This window comes from Protopterus annectens, chromosome 2.part2, assembly GCF_019279795.1.
Source record: "Protopterus annectens isolate FY-2018-M chromosome 2.part2, PAN1.0, whole genome shotgun sequence".
NCBI classification, from domain to species: domain Eukaryota; kingdom Metazoa; phylum Chordata; order Ceratodontiformes; family Protopteridae; genus Protopterus; species Protopterus annectens.
This window is the reverse complement of record NC_056730.1, coordinates 538,206,409-538,212,508: the sequence shown is the minus strand read 5'-3', so window position 1 is coordinate 538,212,508 and position 6,100 is coordinate 538,206,409.

Below are 6,100 nucleotides of genomic sequence, written 5' to 3'. Positions count from 1 at the left end.
TCATGCTTTGGGGTTTCTTTTCTTCAGTTGGAAATGGGGCTTTAGTCAAGGTGAAGGTAATTATGAACAGTTCCAAATACCAATCAACTTTGTCCCAAAACACTCAGTCATCTGCTAGAAAGCTGAAGATGGAGGGATTTTACCTGTCAACATGACAATGACCCCAAGCATACAGCCAAATCAACAAAAGAATGGCTTCACCAGATAAAAATTACAGTTTGGGAATGTCCTAGCCAGAGCCCTGACCTAAATCCAATAGGAAATCTGTGGGTTGACCTTAATAGCGCTGTGCACAAGAGATGCCTTTGCAAGTTGACATATTTGGAGTGCTGTTGCAAGGAAGAGTGTGCAACTATTGCCAAGTAATGATGTGCCATGCTAACAGACTCTGACCCAAGAAGACTCAATGCTGTAATTATTTCTACAGGTGCTTCAACAAAGTATCAGTTTAAGGGTGTGCACACTCATGCAACCAGCTTATTGTACTCATATGAATTTGCATGTTTTCCCCCTAACAGATTGTAATGTTTTTCAACTGAATTGTACAGGCTATAGGTCACATTAAAGGTAGGAATTGTTTTGAAATTAGTTATTGTGGTATCATGTTTAGATAGCACAAAGACCAGGCATTGTAACAGGGGTGTGTACACTTTATATATCCACTGTAGCTCTATGTACTCAGCAATACCTGACCTGTAAAACCTGATTCCACCAAGGTAGAGTAATCCACTTTGGTGGACAGCAGCAATACACAAACCACATAATAGGTTGCTATATTGGCTGTACAGGGCCACATAGGTGCATGCAATAACTTGGAAGCATGTCCACCTCTATCTGACGAAGCAAATAAGGTCACAGGTGAATCACTGTAAGGCTAACTATGAGTACAACTCAGACAAATCCACACCACCAAGGCCAATCATAAGGCTGTCTCTACATATGTTGTCAGTCTCAGAGGTAACAAAACAACTCACCCTGTACTGGTGGTCAATCACACATATTACACTACTCACATATCCCAGAGCTCTATATTGTTAGTTAAATGTAGTAAAACTGGCTGCAATTCATGATGTTGAGGGTTGTGCATCATGCATGTCACCATTTGGGTAATATGAGGTCTGTGTAACAAATTTGTGCTACCTCACCTGTAAGTGTGTGTGTGTGTGTGTGTGTGTGTGTGTGTGTGTGTGTGTGTGTGTGTGTGTGTGTGTGTGTGTGTGTGTGTTCGTGCATGTGTGGGTGTGTGTACCAGCCATCTTCAAAGTGCAAGTATCAATGTACATATGTTGTCTTCCCCTCACAGGTGGGGATAGGGTTCAGGGTCCCTCCCACTTGGAAACTGATGTGATTGTCTCTGCAGACTCTGACAATGATGATATGAATAGTGAGGTACTGGTGACAGAGGCTGAATCTGTGCCATTGGTTGGCATCCCCCTCTGGACCACACCATTCCCGCACACAGTGACAATGTCCACACATACCCATCACCAGTGGCTACAGATGGACTCTTGGCAGGTGGTGGAATGGAACAGGCTAGTGTGGTGACTATGGCAGGTGTGAGTGTAGACACTGTCCATAGCCAGAGTGCAGGTGAGGTCCCACACAGGCAGATGGACAGGGGTGCTCTCAGGAAGGCTGCTGGTCATCAAGCTGCTGTTGCAAGTGCCACAGCAGGTGTCACCAGACACATGTTTTGGGCTGTCATGGATGAACAGGCACGCAGTGAATGCCACACCAGACAAATACTCAGGGTGGTGGATGCAACTCTTCCTGATTTACGTGGCAACATACATGACCTTGTTGAGGCCACATGTCACAATACTGAGGTCATGAATAGACAGGTGGGTGAGAACTTGGCAATCCTTGACAGTGGCATGTCTGTGCTACAGCATGTGGTGGGAGATGGGCATCGATCATATGAATGTAGGTCAGCACCAACAGCTGCTGAGAGTCTACGGGGCCATGCACCTTCACACTCCCATAGTAACAGTGACACCTGCACTACTGAAGGTTGGTTACTGTCAACATCACATCAAAGCAGGCCATGGGCATGTGGTCCTGGCCGGTCCAATCAGGGACACGGATCCAGCAGACAGCAGTCACCATCAGGTAGCAGTACTGCATCTGGCCTTCTGCCTGATGGTGCCAGTGATACCCCTGGCAGGAGTGGTTCCTGTGTCCATGACTGAAGACGGTGAACTGGACACCCTACCATGTACGGTCCACAGCTGTCCAACATACCCCTGTGTAGGGCAGCCAAATGGCATGCCTGTGTGCATACATACACACATATCTGTACCACAAGCAAGTCACCTCCACACACACACACACACACACACACTCACACACGCACACACACACACACAGCACCTCTGCACAGCCCATCTACTGACTACCCCTCCAAACACTCACACATGATGTCAACCATATGGCCCAGCCTAGGCCACTAGAAAACCCACACCACACACTGTGCATATGATAACTGTGCCACATCCATATCATCCATAACATTGATGCAGGGACATGCTAATATGGGTCTGATGCACAAGGTGAATATAGTACAGTGTAGCTATATAATACTATGTAAGGTGGTGTTTGCTTGCATTTGTTATGGGTACACATACAGGTGTATGTACCTTATTAGAAGTCCAGAAATGAAATCCAGCACAAAGGAAAGATGGAAATTTTAAAAATTTATTGTGGCAAGCTCCATAAATAAAACATCCACAGCAAACCAGTTTTGGCAGAAAGTTCAAGCCGCCTTCAGTGCAAAAAGTGTATACATTAGAGCAAGCCCTAATACCTGCTTATATATGTGTACATAAATTAGCCAAAAGGGCGTAATACCTTAATTAGACTGTTTAGTCATTATTCAAACAATAATCAAACAATCCAAGGCTGAAACTAGCTTAACTCATTCAGGCCTGGTCTAAATAAAGCACCTAGCCTGATTATCCAGGAGGATTCCTTATTATTTAATATATTATGCCAACCAGCTTTGGATGTCCTATTCATTTGTATTTTATCAATGATGGTAAACGTAAATTTAACAGTTTTATGTACTAAAGTGTGTTTGTAAAGAGCTTTTGAGATTCTTTTATTTCTAATTTCACTTAGATGTTCACTGATATGATGTCTAAAAGGTCTGGATGTTTGTCCAACATAAAATGAAGAACAGATACAGGTGGCTAAATAGATGATCCAATCACTACTGCAATTGCCAAAACATCTTATTTGGTAAAGTTTAGATGTGTTACAACTAGTGAATTCCTTGGTTTGAAATATGTGTGAACAAGCACTACAATGACCACAAGGAACACAACCTGTTAATGTATCACCAAATAAAGTTTTGTGTAAAGTGATGGGTGGGTTATAGCGTTTATAGTGAGTTAAATGTAAATTTATTGTTCTACCTCTTCGGTACAAAAATGAACATTGAGGGTCAAGTATTCCATTCAATTCGTCATGGGTTATAGTCCAAGAAATACAATCCTTACGGTATCCTCTGGTAAGCAATCTGTTGGTTAGATCCTGTTGGCATGCTTGAAGGCTTTGTTCCAGAATATAATACCCTATTACATGCCTCTAGTCATCACCCTCGCCACATCATCAACAACATTCCAAAGTCACAATATTTACATACCAAACGTATATGTTCCTCCGAACAAAGCCTTCAAGCATGCCAACAGGATCTAACCAACAGATTGCTTACCAGAGGATACCGTAAGGATTGTATTTCTCGGACCATAACTCAGGTGGATCAAATAGATAGATCTCAACTTTTAGAATATAAGGATTGAACTGGTCATGACAGTACACAGAAATCACAACCCATTAGGCTAGTGACCACCTTTGGGGCCAATACCTATAGGTTTAAAAACATTATCAACAACCATTGGGACATTTTGTTGGCCCATGAACAATTGAATGGAATACTTGACCCTCCATGTTCATTTTCGTACTGAAGAGGTAGATCAGTAAATTCACATTTATCTCACTATAAACGCTATAACCCACCCATCACTTTACAAAAAAACTTTATTTGGTGATACATTAACAGGTTGTGTTCCTTGTGGCCATTGTAGTGCTTGTTCACACATATTTCAAACCAAGGAATTCATTAGTTGTAACACATCTAAACTTTACGAAATAAGATGTTTTGGCAATTGCAGTAGTGATTGGATCATCTATTTAGCCACCTGTATCTGTTCTTCATTTTATGTTGGACAAACGTCCAGACCTTTTAGACATAGTATCAGTGAAAATCTAAGTGAAATTATAAATAAAAGAATCTCAAACGCTCTTTACAAACACACTTTAGTACATAAAACTGCTAAATTTATGTTTACCATCATTGATAAAATACAAATGAATAGGACATCCAAAGCTGGTTGGCATAATATATTAAATAATAAGGAATCCTCCTGGATAATCAGGCTAGGTGCTTTATTTAGACCAGGCCTGAATGAGTTAAGCTAATTTCAGCCGTGGATTGTTTGATTATTGTTTGAATAATGACTAAACACTCTAATTAAGGTATTAAGCCCTTTTGACTAATTTATGTGCACATATATAAGCAGGTATTAGGGCTTGCTCTAATGTATACACTTTTTGCACTGAAGAAGGCTTGAACTTTCAGCCGAAACTGGTTTGCTGTGGATATTTTATTTATGGAGCTTGCCACGATAAATTTTCAAAATTTCCATCTTTCCTTTGTGCAGGATTTAATTTTTGGACTTCTGATAATTATGGTTTAATCCATGCACTCAGTCTACCCTGCGTATTTTTGCTTCAGTATGTACCTTATTAGCCAGGATGCATTATTGCTGTTAGTACCCCTAAACTTCTCCAAAGTCAACTTCATGCTATTCAAGTCAGAAGTTACAAACTTCATGACACCCATGCAGACAGGAACTGAAAGTTCGACTGCTGAGTCCTACACTAAGGCACTTTACGAGCACATTGACTCATGCATGAATCGTGCCATCCCAAATAGAACCAAGATGCTTTCCTCCAAAAAAGGAAGCTAATCTGGTGATCCCCTGCCATAAACAAACTTTACAACAAAAGGAAGAAACTGTTGCAGAAAAGAGGAAAATCCCAGAATGCAAAAAACTCCCTTACCAGCCTCAGTAAGAAACTGAGATCCCCCATAAAATTCTCCAAAGCTAGTTACGAAAATAAAATTGCCAAAGATTCCAAAGACAACCACAAGGCATTCTATAACTATGTCAAGACTCTAAATGGCAATGCTCAGATCTGCTCTGAGCTACAACAGAATGGCATTAAATATACTGATCCCAAGAATATTGCCAATACCTGGCAGATCGATTCAGTGCCAACTTCACCCCCCTCTCACCCCCTAAATGGCCCGTCTCAATACCAGAAGATTTCCAAATTCTGATAATAACGGCCACACAGGTAAAAAACGCACTCTACAAAGCTAAGATTACAGCATTCATGGGACCAGATGACATCCTGGGCTGTGTACTACATGAACTACAAAATGAACTGGCACCTCACCTAAGTGTCATGTTTAATCATAGCCTCAGCTCATGCTTTATGCCCAATGAGTGGCGCACAGCTACAGTTATCCCACTCCACAAGGGGGATCCACCTTGTATCCTGGGATCTACTGCCCCATCAGTCTGATGAGCCTGATCTGCTAGGCCATGGAATGTATTATCATGGAACTTATAAACAAAGATATTGGCAACCTTAAAACACTGGACCCCACCCAGTTTGGGTTCATGAAGGGCCGATCTTGTCTCCTGAACCTGATTGACTTCTTCAAATCAGTCTCCAGAGCTGTGAACGAGGGTAAGGCAGTCCACACAGCCTATCTGGACCTCACAAAGTCCTTTGATACCATCCCCCACTCTGAAATCATAGATAAACTTACAAAGCTGGGCATTAATCCCTACGTCACTCGATGGGTTGCCAACTGGCTTATTGACAGAACCCACACTGTAAAAGTAGCTGACTCCAAATCCAGCTCCAGACAAGTGACAAATGGAGTACCTCAGGGTCCAGTCCTGGGACCTCTGTTGTTTGGCATCTACTTCTTTGAAGTACAGGCCAACACTAAGGGACTCTGGCT